The following is a 15,793-nucleotide window of genomic DNA, read 5'->3' as shown; positions in this document are numbered from 1 at the left end:
ACTCACACTACAGACTGGGTGATGGCCTTCATACCACTGTGCCGTGCTGTGGTTTTCCTACTGCTTCTAGATCTCCCTGTGGATAGCAAAAGAAATCTATAGGCTCCCTGCCTGGGTTGGCACCTCCCTGGAAAGCAGCTCCACGCAGCTGCTCAAATTAATTGGCATATATGGGAAGGGACGGAGCAAAGGATTTTTGGAGGGACACCGGCTTTAATATAGGGCTCGTCTTTCTCTGCAGTCAGTGAAAAGGGAAAGGTCTCCTCCATATTCAGTTCCTGTTTCTCAAACTATTAAGTGACCGCTCCAGGAGTCTAAATTCCCCTTGAGTTTTCAAACTTTTTTTTAGCAGGCAGCTAAAAAGTAGCCAGCTATGACTACACAAACAACAATGAGTATCAACAGTCTTATTGCAAACAAGACTAGTAAGACCAAACAGGGAATTGCCAAGGATCATCAGAGTACTGTAGTTAAATGCAAAGTAAACCCCAAATCTCCCAGTATATGAAAATGTGACTTTCGGAAAATGTGTCCCGGGTCCACTCCCAACTTTCTGAACTCAGCCAAATTTGCTGTTGGTTAAAGTGCTTAGAAAAGCACACGTGGAAATTTTAATGCAGAGCGCTTTAGCTTTTCATTCTGTATCTGACAGGAGATGCTTCCGTTTGTGTACTTCATCTGTCTTCGGAGAAGTGTGGGTGTGAGTCTCTTCCCATCACAGCCCGTACGGGCAGCCTGACCGGACTCGCTTACCAGGCTGGCGTTAGGCTTTTGGAGATCCCTCACTGTATTTATGTCTTGCAAAGATCCTATTGCATTGTCAGCACTTAACACCAGATAATAATTCTGGAGCCAGACGCTCCCATCACAGGCCACAAGTCACTTCTATTGATTTCAAATACAGCGCTGCTTTTATCTCCACTCCATTCAGGAAAGAGTGTAGTTGGGTCACCCTCACTGTATATATCATTTGAGTAATACAAAAAAAGTAGCGTATTGGAGGAAACTCTTGTACAAAGGCGATGCTGCTTTATACTAATTCCTAGAATGGTGCACATAAAAAGGAGAACAGATTCTTTTCCTTCGAAAGTGAGATAATAATCCCAATGAAACAATAGGGGTATTGTCACTGCCTTAAATATGGGTATGAGGTAATAAATTTTCTTTTTCAATTTGTAAGTCTTTTGAGCAGCTGCTTAATATTTACTAGCTTTCATCAGCACCAAGTACCAATAGTTAAGTCTTAACCTCAAATTAACTGTGTAGAAAATAAACATTTTCAGTGAAGAAGACTGTCTCTAAGAAATCTAGTTTGAGGTTCCTTCCCCACATTCAGAAGAAAGAGAAAAATGTGTATGGAGTTAGCAACAGATACCACACCACCACACGAGTCAGTGAGGCTAAGGGGCAGATTTTGGCTTGCTTTTGAAGCAATCTGAATGACTAAATTGGGGGGGGGGAGGGGAGTAGAAGGAACTTTTATATATATATATATAAAAATATATATATATATATAAATATTTTGCGCAAAAAAAAAAAGTTGTTATTAATGCAGCAGTAGAACCTTAAGTCACAGACAGACATGAGGCATGGCTGCTCGTAGCAGGACCCAGATGCCAAGGTAGAAAAGATACATAATGCTTCCCATAGCAGCATCTGGCTTTTTGGCAGAGTCTACACACTTGGGCATTGATGGCTCTGGATTTGCTTCGTAGTCTTTCGAACAGTTGGATTGCAGTGGCCCTGGGCAAAACTGCAGAACCTCTTCATTTCACACATGAAACAGCACATCATTTCACATAGCATTTCCCTTTTCCTAAATAAATTTCTCACCACCAGATAAGCAAAAATTGAACTACCCGCTCCCTTAATATAAAAATATTTTAATATTGGGGAAAAACCGCAGAATCTTAAACGCTTGCTCTTGTGTTCCTTTTTTTTTTTTTTTTTTTTTTTTGGTGTGTGTGTTGCAGATCAACCACTGATCATGACTGTATACACAGGCTTGGGAAATATCCAATGCAAGTATGCCCAGCCTGCAAATGAGAAAAGGGCCTAAAGTGCATGCATATTCTTGCGTGTCCTTAATGGATGTAAGCTAGTAGTATGTCAAAGTAAAATACATTCTACTGATATATAATGAAGCTCTCTCTTAAAGCAAGTTACGGTAAAGGACAGAATCACTATATTTTCATTCTATACCTTTCACCGAAAGCTTTTACAATTATATTAAATATTAACTCTGTAGAGGTTTAATCCCAAGCCACAGCAGCAGCCTTAAGGTTAATAGTCCTTTTAATTAAAGGATAAGTCAGTTATTGAACACAGAAGCTAATCACAAAAGGATTACCACTGAAAATGAACATAGTCTGTGCAATTAGTCTGATAATTAAGACTTAAGTACTGGACAGAGATCAAAGTGCTTGTAATCTGCAATAAAGTTCCTAGAGTTGTAAGGATTTTCAAAATGTTAGCTCGAGCTTTATTGCACCTTCCATTTATTGTGTACCCATGATAGCAGCAAACACATTTTCCCAATGGATATCAGCACGTATAACTGCAACAGCTGTTACTACATAAGCCTGGTGTTTCTCACAATATGATTACTTTGTCAACGACTACCATAAAAGGTGGCATCTGTATTCATCAAACAGAGTTATCAATAAATGTAAAGCCTTACAACAATTAGAGATCTCCGAGGAAGAACAAACCCAACCAAAAAAAAAATGTCAACTACACTATTTAATTACTAAGATTGTTAATCAATAAAATGCCTTCATAACTTTTAATTAAATTTTTATTTGAACTGGATGTTTAGAGAATCCGATTCTTTGTTTTCGTTTCATTTAACAGTCGCACTACTAAAGTACTGGTGGCATCTGTGAACAGCCATCCTCGGGGGGACACTTCATGTCTGTAATTGCATTTTGTCACCTACAGAGGGTGTTAAGAATCTTGTTAAAAATAAAGGAAATAGTTGGGAGACATCTCACTGTAGCCATTATTATAGTGCAAATTACCAGGTAGAGCAATCCAGAAGCTGTCAGGAAAGGTTAGTAAGAAAGAGTGTCAGGAAATCAACCATTCAGCAATTCATCATGGCCTAACGCTGGCTCTAAAATGAAAGCTTTAAAAAAAGGCATTGTTTTATGAAGTAAGGGACATTATCTTTCTTTTTTTTTTTTTACAGCAGTGAATAAAGATAACAAGGAGAGTGGTTCTCTTATGAAAGATATAAAGACATAATGATGAAAAATGTCGATTATTTTATCACACAAATTTGCAGGCAAGGTAAAAATGAGAGAGAGGTTGTTACAGTTGAAGGAGGCCATTGCTGTATATTACCTCACCTTTATTTTTATATTTATTTTGGAATGTGCAGTCTGATTTTTGCAATCCTCATTCAGGCAAAAAAATGACAGGCTTTCCAGGTCACTAGCCTAGTCCCTAAAGGCTCTGTAAGATGTCATGAGAACAGATAAAATTTGCTTTTCAGGAAGTTTTTACAAGTGCAGTCTTGATGCTGATTGTAGCACGGGTTGCCTTTGTTCTGTTCAGGGATATTGGAAGAGTTTGTTGCCATTTGTCTCACTAGCAAATAAGTGTATTTGCCTCTTCCTTTGACTTTCGGATTTAGCTAGACAGCAAGGATCTTCTGATGTTGACTATCCATGATGATTCTCCACTGCTGTAATGCCCCTCAAGTGGCCATAGCAGTTCTCCGTTACAAACTGCCGTTGTTACGGTGCCCTGTCCGAGAAATGCCATTGCTCTTATTTTGGGTTTTGTTGGTTCACTTTGAAAATCACGGCAAAGCACCGGACACAAAAGTCAGTCTTCTATATAGCAGTTAAAATTGTACTCTCTGGGGCGGATGGGGGGGAGAAAGAAACCAAACAAAATCCCCCTCCAAACCACTAAAAGAATGAATTAGTAAAATGTCAAGAAAGAACAGTTTGCGTAGGATAGTACCATTTTCCTGGTTAATTCTGTCTGGGTGGCGTGGAAGAAGGGAGAGCAGTTTGCTGATGGGAGGGGAGAGTTCCCATAGGTTATGCAAAGAAGAAATAAAGTATACATGTACTACAAATTCAGAGTACTGAGAGGCATAAGGAAGGTATGTTTTATTTCACTGTGTTGTTAAAGGGCCTGAAGAAGGAGACAGATGTAATGAAGAAACCCCTGTGAACCGACAGGTTGCACGTGTAGGTGTCTTCTGGTTCCCGTTCTAGGAATAGATGAACTGTCATCAAACCACCCATCCTACTGCAGGACTTGAACAGCAATTGAAGGGGAAAAGGAGAGCTTTCTGGATCATAGGGGTACCTCGAAAAAATCAAATTTACCAAATTTGACCACTGATAATGAAGACAAAATGAAGTACAAGGGAAGCAACTACAGATTACAAGAGTTACATTAAAATCCTGAAGGAAAGAAAGAGCTTTTAGCTGAATTGGTGGAGAAAGAAATCAAAAGTCAATAACCAATGAAATGTTTTAAATTAGCTGTTGCTTATGCCCTCTCTTTTCTCATTCTGTTGCTGTTGTAACCATGATACCTTCTTGCCCAGCGTAAATGTAAAAATCTGAAACTGCAGTGAATTTTCTAGACAATTTCCTAGAATTTTCTAAACAAATTTTATAAACATCTGAATTGTTAGTCTTTCTTTTTTCTTTTTTCCCCTCAGACCCAACATGTGACTCTGAAATGTGAGAAGATATTTAAAGCATGAAGATAGCAATCTCTCAAAATTTAACTCTCATGTTTTCTTGTGGTTTTGAGGATCTATTTCCTTACATTCAAAATTGTATGAAAAATCAACAGCTGCTTGGCAATTTCTTAGTCCTTTCTCAGAAACAAATCACAGCACCTAGCTAATTTCTGATTTTTTCTATCAAAAAAACATATGCAAAACAATAAAAACATGAAAAAAGTAGTAGAAAATTAATCAAATCCAAAAAGCAAAAATATCAGATCAAACACTTGAACTGCACAAATTAGTTTATTAGGTATCTCCTGACTTAAAGAAGAGTAAATGATTTGAAAGTACCCCTACACTAATGTATACATAAACACACATGTATCTTGGTAGTTCAGGGAAAAATAAGTTTCAGGATCTCCTATTTTAACTCTATTGACATTGGAATATCTATAGACTGCTTTGTGTAGTTTTCTGCAGTTACAACGATGGGGGGGAGGGGGAAGGCAAAATTGCATACCTTGTTTGTAGTTTTGTTTTATTGTTTCTGTCAAACCGAGAAGGCATCGACTCAAAGATCTGAGACTTCAATCCACTTTCTACTGACATGAATGGCAAAATTACCACTCATTTCACTGGTGGAGGACTGGGCTCTTTGCCAACAATTATGTTTTGGTATTTTGGCCAAATCACATTACCACTAACGTTGATGACAATATTTTTATTGACATCTATGGGAGCAGAAGTTTAGGCAAAATACTAGCATTCATTTAATAGCCATGCTTAATATTTCCATTTGCTAAGAGGAAAAAGTAGACAAAGGCATGGTGTAAATGTGCTGTTCAGAGGCCTAGTTTCTTGCCAGCATCGATGCAACTCTAAAATAGCTTTGCAATACATTACTTAAGAAGCGGAAAACCTGGTAGAAAAGAAGGTGACCAAAAATCTGTCCTTGTTCAACATATGAAAATGTCACAAGAACTATCAGTGGCAAGGGATGGCACTGGAGTTAATAAATAGAAGTTAAAAGACAGTTGTCTCAGATTGAGGGTGTCCCATAACTCTAAGTGATACCTGGAAGACCTGTGAAGATAATAAATTGAAATAGTAACAAGCAGAAGGCTGTATAAGAAGGCAGCTTGAAGCATACCACACTTTACTGAAGTCTCTGAAAGCTCTTGGTGTGCTGTACAGCTCTATATAAAATCATGTGAAAGAATAATACAATTATCAATTAATGTAATAGGGTTAAAATTGAATTATTCATGATTAAGTGGCAGAAGGGTTAATTACAAGCACAAACTCACATCAAGTTTGTATTGATGAAAAAGGTTTGCGCTTATATACAGCCTTAATGCAGTGACAAGAGCTAGTCTTCATTTGCAATGTTAGTGATATTTACTCAAGACTTTTCAGAATGGAGCACTCACTTCTCATAGATATAAAAATACCCTTATGAACAGATAATAGCATCAATCACTTTTAGTGTTTGGATGTCAGACATGTATGAAAACCCTGCTAACTACCTTCAGTAAAGAATTTTTAAAATTACTCCTCAAAATATATATACATGTATTTTAATTCACAGGAGGACAGATTAAGAGAACGCTCCTTCCATGACACGTTGGATGAGAATCTGTCTTGTTGCAATGCTAAAAATTCTCAATCCATCAATTAAATGCAGATTCAGGGCACCGTCTCATATTTCCTTGTCAAATAAATTATGTCTTACATCAAAGACCACACAGATTCCTACTTAACAAAACAGGGGTATGTCTGAATGTATCATAAATGTGAAATATGAAAGAGAACAAAATGAGACAGCCAATAAAACGTAAGATTTGTTAGTCAGATAGCATATACCTTAGTGTTACCAGCACTCAGAATTTGTGATTAAGGAAATATTCTTAATTTGTCACTAATTTTCCCCACAGATTGAAACTTTCTTATCATACAAAACAGCAAACATGAAAACAGGAAAAGTAGCAGATGAGATTGTGTTTAAATGTACATGTTTATGTTTTATTATTTAAAAAATTCTCTTTTTTTTCCCTCTCCCATTCTCCTTCCAGTAAAACACTAAGCTGGAAAAGGATACATACTGTCAAAGGACAAAGTTTGAAGATGATATAAAATTATTGAGGGTAGTCAAATCTAAAACCATAAGTAGAATTTGCCTACAGTTTTCATAATAACTGTCTGGGAAATAAAAATTCATGTCATTAAGAGCAAAATAACATGGAGAAATCAGCTCTAAGCAAGCTACTGCTGCTCAAGAAAGAAATCTCAGATTGGGTTGCTTTATGAAAACATGGATTTGGCATTCCTTAGTTTTCATACAGCAAACACTGCCAGGAATAATTTGGAAATAATTTCTAAAGAAAACACTGAACTGATTAGGCCTCTGATGTCCCCACGCCTTAGACACACCTTATTGTTCTGGTCAGAGTATAATAGAAAGTTACAGCAGAATTAGGAAAAGGAAGAACAAAAGGATGATCAGACACAGAGTGGTTCCACGCCAATAATAACTGTACAGGTTGAGACTTTTAAAGTTTTTAAAAGCTACCTTAAAAGATGACCGAAGGAGATCCAATAGCAATCAATGATAATGTGAAGAAAGCAAAGGTTGTTCATATCGCTCGTAGCAGGAAGACTAGGCAGCATACATCAAAACAAGGTGCATTTAAAATAGACAACAAAACCAAACAGAATCACAAGTTCCTTGCTATAGACTCAAAAAGGGATTAAACAATTTTGTAAAATATAACTCCACTGGTGACTAGGAAATACAACAATACAGATGCAATCTCCGTGGACGCACCACATGCCAAATCATATGATGCGTTCCAGGTACCTGCTTCAAACCACTGTCAGAGGTAGCCCAGTAGGATGGGTGGACCTTCAGTCTGACCCAGGATGGAAACATAAGAAGTTTCACTGACAACCCTGATCTTCAAAGAAATGACTGTACAGCGAATGCAGCCCTGAGCTCTAATCAACATAAAAATACACTAATAATGTGCATTTTCCTTCCAAAATGAAAGTTCCTCATTTTGTTTCCGGTTATTAGGATCTCAGGATACTGAAGCAGCTTTTGCAGATGAAGAGTCTAAGAAAACTCTAGCCAAACAAGAGAACCAGCTATGAGGTAAGAATTTTAAGGTAGGTAAGTAATTGGATAATATTTTTTTAGCAGTCTAGGTAATATGCTGTACCTTATGGATGTTGGCTCCTGCCAATAGACATTCACACTGACATTAAAAACAGGTTAGCGTATGCCTTGTTTTCTGATTAAAAAGGAAGTTTCACTGTCTATAACTGATCAACAGTTAATTCAGACACGTTCATAAACATCTTCAAAATCTCTTTTTTTTTTTAGTCTCCGTACGGATAGACAGTCACCAACTCATCATCTGGGACCTCACTCCCTATGTTGATCTGATACCACCTGGCCAAAATGGGATAAAACAGGCAGTAGAAATTCTCTTTGCGATCCATGCATCAAGCCTCTGAGTTCTTGGCAAGGTGGCCTGTTTCTTCAGACTGACGGTTAGCCTGATATAAAATCTTCAGATGAAGATGAATCTGCCATGTGGAAATAGTTCCAGTGTTTAAGTACCCTTTGCACTTTATTCTCACTTTATGCTTTACTGTCTTTTTTCCAGTCATTAGATCTTCCCGTGCTTGTGCCGCTAGCTTAACTGTTTTATAAGTATCAGACATCTTCATCTGTAGACAATTATGGACCATGATCAAGCTATTTTTTAATCCACTGAGGATAAACTAAATAGATTAAGCTTATTACAAATCTCTATGGAATGGTAGGTTCCCACTTCTCAGGGTTGTTTTTCTCAGAGGTTTTCTGATATGTCAACAGACTTCCAAAGGGCATGTACATCCCAGAAACTGCCTCAGAAATAGGTCTGATGCCACGCGTATCACTATTATTACCATCCTCCACATTATTCTCAGTATTTCCATCTACATTTTGAAGAATCACATTCGGTCTTTCTTTGGCGTTCTGAGACAATTTTTCCAGCTGCTTTTCAGCCATGAATTCCAAATCTTCATAGCCCCTACTTTCCAAGGCAGAGTTCTCCATCCTTCTAACAACTGATGCATTGCCCACAGCTCTTCATTATTTCCTTTGTTTCACTTTCCTATTTCTCCTTATACCTAAATAAATATTTATATGGGAAAAAACCCCACCTTCCCACAAATTAAAATAAATCGATATGTGAATATATGATTTTTACCCTTAATCGTTGAAAGGAAGTCACAATATCTGTCTATCTCTACTGCTATAACAACATCTTCCAGTTGAGAAGGAGGTACGATACAAGGAATGTAGCATGAGAAGGAGAAAATACTTCATTTCTTAATTACGCTGTGAACTTTTTCTGCGTTTGACAATTTCCCTCCCAAGAGAAATATTCAGTGTATGACCCGCTGTGCCTAGCTATAGGCGCAAACACAGCATAAATATATTCACAAACATAAATGAAGCATATGAATTCATAGAATCGTAGAATGTGTTGGGTTGGAAGGGATCTTTAAAGGCCATCTAGTCCAACCCCCCTGCAGTAAGCAGGGACATCTTCAACTAGATCAGGTTGCTCAGAGCCTCATCAAGCCTGGCCTTGAATGTCTCCAGAGTTGGGGCAGCCACCACCTCTCTGGGCAACCTGTGCCAGTGTCTCACCACCCTCGTTGTAAAGAACTTCTTCCTAATGTCTGATCTAAACCCACCCTGCTCTAGTTTAAAACCATTGCCCCTCGTCCTATCGCTACATGCCCTTGCAAACAGCCCCTCCACAGCTTTCCTGTAGGCCCCCTTCAGGTACTGGGAGGTCGCTGTAAGGTCTCCCTGGAGCCTTCTCTTCTTCAGGCTGAACTGTAATAATTATGGCAGTGGTGGGAATATAAAGGGGATGGCAGTTCATTACACAGGTTCCCTAACCTGAACTGTTTGAGCGCATGTCCGTGTGATCCTGCAGAATGTAGGCCTCTTTTGGCAACCAGACCTTACTACAAGCTTCATATAAGAAATGGGTGATTTTTTCCCCCCAATCTGAGATCAGACACCAGTGATCAGGCTTTTACAACCTTTCAATAAAGTTATTAAATTAATAGCAGTAATAGCATGCCTCATATTCATGAGAAGGAATGAATGACTCAATCGAGTTGGTTAAATTGTTCAGCTGTGTGCTACATCAGCCTGATATTTTCAATCATATCAAAGTCAAAATTTTTCCTGGGAAAGGCAGCAGTGCACGGTCCTATGTGGCGGAGATGAAAGCGGTGGGGTATATGGGTATGTAACTTGCAATTGAGTTTATGGTATAATGCACATGTACAATTTCAGGAGCTGTCTGTCTGCGGTTTGGTCAGCTGCAGCCTCTTAGGGGAAGGAGGGAGACAGGGTGCCCTTTCACAGAGGCTTCATTTCTGCTCCTTTGCTTTATCTTTAATCTGGAGTTACAATCCTTGGGCTGAGAGCGAGAAGTGTTTTTCTTCTGTGGGGAAAAAGATGAAGGAAATCACAACCACCTTACTGTGATTTAGTGAAAGATCCATCTCATCAGCTGTGAGAGAAGTTGAACTGATAAAGAAGAATACATATAAAAGGAACTTTTCTCCAGCTGTATCAAACATCACTTCAGATAATATCTCCCACGCTCAGCAGATACCAGTAAAGCTCTGAAAGCATTTTCTTTCCCTCTTTCTGCCTGTGTGCCCATTTTTACAAGAGGAAGCATGAAGGTAATCTATTTTATATGCTCTTAACCATTCAGGAAGGATGAAAAGCTGAAAGCCAGGACAAAACCCTCACCGATGGCACCAGGTTTCACCTACCACTCTGTGAAGATCAATATCCCCCGTTCATGAGGCTGTTTGAGACTTTGAGGGTAGAACATACTGTCACAGGGAGACTGCACTGAAGAGGAAATGTCTCTGTATTTTTAATTTTTAAAACAGAATTGTAACCCCTAATTAGCTTTTCCCAATACTCGTTTGCGAAATAGTACAAACCCGTGCGGTACAGAGCCGGGGCAGCAGCAGCGGGGTGAGGGCACCGCACAGCGAGGACAGAGCCGGGCTTTACTGCTCATGGGTAGCTTTAACAAGGGGAAGGTACTTGAGACACACATCTATCTGTAATGGCGACATTTTCACTATGCCATAGCCTCCAACATAAATAACAAGCTTTTGTTTAATTTGTTTTCCCTTTGGGGCCTGTCCTGAGAAAAGAAAGGTACCAAGGTATGGCTGCTCTGCTGGCTCCTTTGGTTTTGCACCAAGGTCAGTGAACCCCTCTTTCTGCCTATACCTTAATTGCTAAATGTCATATTAATGCTAATCATTCCATTAACGTCTTAACTACAGAAACAACAGAGAAATTAGAAAAATAACCCAAATACTTTCACTATTTAATCCCATTTATTCCTTCTCTAACACATATATCTTGGTATGTGGGCTAAGAAGAATGAATTTCCATAAAAATCTTCTGAAATTCTAGCCCAGAACAATCCAAACGGAGGAACCCGACTCATTCACAGATATGACCACAGTCTTCCACAACATATTCTCTTTCTTTCATTTTTTTAAGTTCTCTGAAAACAAGAGCATGAGCCATGAACTCATGAAGCTGAGAAGGGATACCCAACAAAGTGGAAGTAATGCTCTTTCTTGCTCAGTAGGCCTGGATAAAATTATGCTTTTAGGGTTGGAAATCCTTTTTCTGTTTGTTTTTCCTTTTTCAGTCTGTGTTTCATTTCAAAGATTGCAAATGGGGAAAAAAAACATACTATGGTGTTCCCATCATACAATGCTCTGAATTGTTGAATAGCAGTAGTTGGAACCGAGGAGATGGCTGAATTAGTAATTCCCCTTCGGAACTCCTTTGGGAGTGTGTAACATTGCCGGTTTTTTGGATTGGTATGTAGAGTATAACCATGATGGACTGTGATTGTCTGCATTGCTGAAAAATTATTAACATTGTAGGTCCGCAGTGGACTGTCACATTCTTGCATGGATGCAACCAGCAGTGCAAGACATCCATGTGCTCTCATCATCTCTACCAGTGAGTGAGAAACTTAAAATTGGGAAGGGAATGAGGAGTAAAAACTATAGGGCTGAGGATTACCTGAGTATTTGTAAAAGGTGTCCCATTTTTACCCAGAGATCTTAAAGGGACAAGATGGACCTACACAACTCTGAAGAGTGGAGTTCCTCAGGGGTCGGTATGGGGACTGAGGCTGTTTAACATCTTTGTCAGCGACACAGACAGTGGGATCAAGTGCACCCTCAGCAAGTTTGCCGATGACACCAAGCTGTGTAGTGCAGTCGACACACTGGAGGGAAGGGATGCCATCCAGAGGGACCTGGACGGGCTTGAGAGGTGGGCCTGTGTGAACCTCATGAGGTTCAATAAGGCCAGGTGCAAAGTCATGCATGTGGGTCAGGGCAATCCCAAGCACAAATACAGGCTGGGTGGAGAATGGGTTGAGAACAGCCCTGAGGAGAAGGACTTGGGGGTGTTGGTGAATGAGAAGATCAACATGAGCTGTCAATGTGCACTTACAGCCCAGAAGGCCAACCGTATCCTGGACTGCATCAAAAGAAGTGTGGCCAGCAGATCGAGGGAGGTGATTCTGCCCTTCTACTCATCTCTGGTGAGACCCCACCTGGAGTACTGCGTCCAGCTCTGGAGCCCCCAAAAGAAAAGGACATGGACCTGTTGGAGAGAGTCCAGAGGAGGGCCATGAAGATGATCAGTGGGCTGGAGCACCTCTCCTGTGAAGACAGGCTGAGAGAGTTGGGGTTGTTCAGCCTGGAGAAGAGAAGGCTCCAGGGAGACCTTATAGCGGCCTTCCAGTATCTACCATGGTAGGGAGGGACTCTTTACCAGGGAGTGTAGTGACAGGACGAGGGATAACAGTTATAAACTGAAAGAGGGGAGATTTAGATTGGATATTAGGAAGAAATTCTTTACTGTGAGGGTGGTGAGGCACTGGAACACGTTGCCCAGGTAAGTTGTGGCTGCCCCATCCCTGGAGGTGTTCAAGGCCAGGCTGGATGGGGCTTTGAGCAGCCTGGTCTGGTGGGAGGTGTCCCTGCCCAGGGCAGGGGGTTGGAACTAGATGATATTTATGGTCCCTTCCAACCCAAATGATTCTATGATTCAGGGACTATAAGATTTAGATTTCCAAAGCAGCCAAACTTTGTTAATGCCTATCTCTCTTGAAATTCCGTCTCAAGGAAAAGGTGCGGTTTCCATTTCATGGTATCTCTGTTAAGACTATGTAAAAGTTTGCTTGCCTGATTTGATGATGACTGAAATGTGGACATATCTGCAGTCCAGCACAAGTGGAATATTCATTAATAAAATAGGTAAGCACTAATCTGTTTAAATTTTAAGCAGCCACACCAAAAAATATATCACAGCCTACTGCAGTCTACTAAACTAATTGCTTTCTAATTAAATTCTCCACAGCTTGTCTTCGGAAAACTGTCAACAAGCACCCTTCAGTATTTGCTTAAGGCATTTTCTGGTTTTCCTTTAAATGGGATTGAGATTTTAATAAATAAAGTGGGGATTGCTAAGAATAGAAATTGCAAAGCAGTTTTCTCATATTACTCAACCTTGCTGTTACAGAGCTGTTCCTACAATATTTTGTGTTGGTTTGGATTTTTCTGCATATTGACAATTAATGACAACATATCTGCATTACCCGAGTTTAAGATTGTAAGTACTTTGAAATCTATGACGTTTTATCTGTATTGACCGGGAGTGATATTACGTTAAAGAAACTCCGTCACCTGTGGATTCACTGTAGATCACTGTCCCCACAGACACAGAAGCCAGTGAGTCACAAAACTAATAATTAGGACTCCTAGCCGAGGTGAAAAGCTATTGCTTCATGGAACTATTTTCCAATCATCCTCCTTCCAGCTGAGCTGGACTAGTGACACTATAAACTGGCAATTAAAAGACTCAAGTTTAAAAATACCTTCAGCTTCCCAGGTCCCACAATGGCAAAGGTTAAGTGGATTATGTGGAGATAATTCACTCAGCTCCAGGGGGAGGGTGCCGATTGCCTGGGCTGTTGGTTACCTCCCTCTCCCCTCCTCACTTGCTGAAGCAATGATTGTTCCATAGTGTCAACTTTGCCAATGTAAAACAAGGGGGAGAGAAAAAGCCTGGAAAACTTTCCCAATGGACGCTGCAATTACTAATGGGCGCTGACTGGTACTTGCAAACTTTACTTTGATACAGCCTTGAAAACTGAGCCCGGAAGTGGTCACTACTCCTTGGCTAACATCTCAACGCTGCTAAATATTGACCGTTCGTGCAAGTCTTCCAGTAAATGCACCCTGTTTGTTCAAGGGAAAAGAAATATGAACAAGATTGCTGGCCTTCCATGAACGGCTACCCTTCCCTGTGCTCCAACTGAATTAAAACCACCAGTTACACCTCTAGTTGTGTGGCAACACCTACACAGTGTTTCCAATTAGCTTTGTAAGTTTTTAATCAGTGACAAATGCATTTTTGTAAATTCAATTTGCCTTTTATTGCAGCACCTATAAAATGTCTTGCAGCATTCCGGAACTTTGTGAAGGTTTTACTTGCTACTGACATAACGCAGCTGTCGGACCTACAACAAAGGCTAAGGTTTATGAGCAACTTGAATTAGGATGTAGGTTAAGCAATTAAAGTTCAAGGAGGGGGAGGGGGAGATGGCTTTCCAAAATTTGCACTTGCCAATGTGAAAAAGCACACCGAAAACATGCTGCGTACCGGGACGCACAAAACTGAAGTGGTTAAGGAGGCCATACTCGGTTTTAAACTCACTATTTTGAGAGAGTTACATATGTGAAAAGGTCACAGAGATTTCAATAATAAATCTGCACTGCTATTTGTTTTCTTTTTTAATCAAACTCAAATGCATCCTGTTAAAGGGCTGAGTGATTAGATCGTAAATCTGGATGTCCTTGAAGATGATGAAGAAAACGCTTATCTGTAAAGCAATCATCATGCTGCCAGTTCTATCATTTGCACATTTTTACAGGTGCTGGAAAAAATGGTTTAATTTTAAATCATTTGCTTGATTTTTCTAGGTAAGAAAAAAAGAAATCTTGCAGAATTTACAGTTAAAGGAGCAAATGGGTTACTTGTGACATATGGAAATGACCTATTACATCTAATCTTCTGTATCTAAATTCAGGGTATTAAAACAATCAACATTCAGAATAAACATGAATTAATATTTCATCTTAGTGAAACTCGACACTCAGTACATTAACTTCTGCTTCCAGTTATAAGATACAATGCTCTTAAATTCAACAACTCTGAAATTAGTCAGTTTTAATGGGGCCTCAATATAAATTTGCCTGACTAGCTTTTAAAAGTAGAGCCAGTCCAAATAAGGTTACTAACTCCGGTTTTGGAATATTAATGCATGGAAATCCTTATTCTGTGGGGTCCAGACCAGTACATATTGTGCTAGATTTCTCATTTCTTCTTTTTTTGTTATTTTTTATTTTCCTTATATCTTGATCTTTTTGCTTCGTTTGTCAAGTATTTATTCAATACTTTTGGCAGTGTATTTTTCTGTTGTAAGCATGATTGGGATATTGCTGCAACTTCTCCACTGTGCATTTGGGTCTTACAGCTGTTTTGTCACTTTGTCTGAACCCAGATTGTGGACACGGCGATGGCTAACACCAGCAGCGTATTTTGCTATTGCAGTGTGAGAAAGAAGTTGGGAAAGGAATGTCTCTCTGGAACTTTATTCAAACAATGGATGTGGAAAATAAGGTTTTGGATTTATAGACGTTCTTACAAAAGGAATGAGATATGGAGCAATATTTTGAGGTGGGTAAACACGTTTTGTCATTTCTTGAGTGACCTATTTCCACTTTAACTTAAACCCCATCCAGTTAGATTAAACAGACGTTTTGATTTCTGGAGACTTTTGATCCGTGGAAGTTAAGAGCTACAAGATACACCTATCTGGCACTGATGCAAGTGCCAAAATCTGTCTCAGTGGAAGCCAGCACAGAGCACGTTATCTGATGACAGTGGAA

Source organism: Rissa tridactyla, chromosome 7 (assembly GCF_028500815.1).
Source record: "Rissa tridactyla isolate bRisTri1 chromosome 7, bRisTri1.patW.cur.20221130, whole genome shotgun sequence".
Lineage (NCBI taxonomy): Eukaryota > Metazoa > Chordata > Aves > Charadriiformes > Laridae > Rissa > Rissa tridactyla.
The sequence above is the reverse complement of the archived record's forward strand: the minus strand, read 5'-3'. Positions refer to the sequence as shown.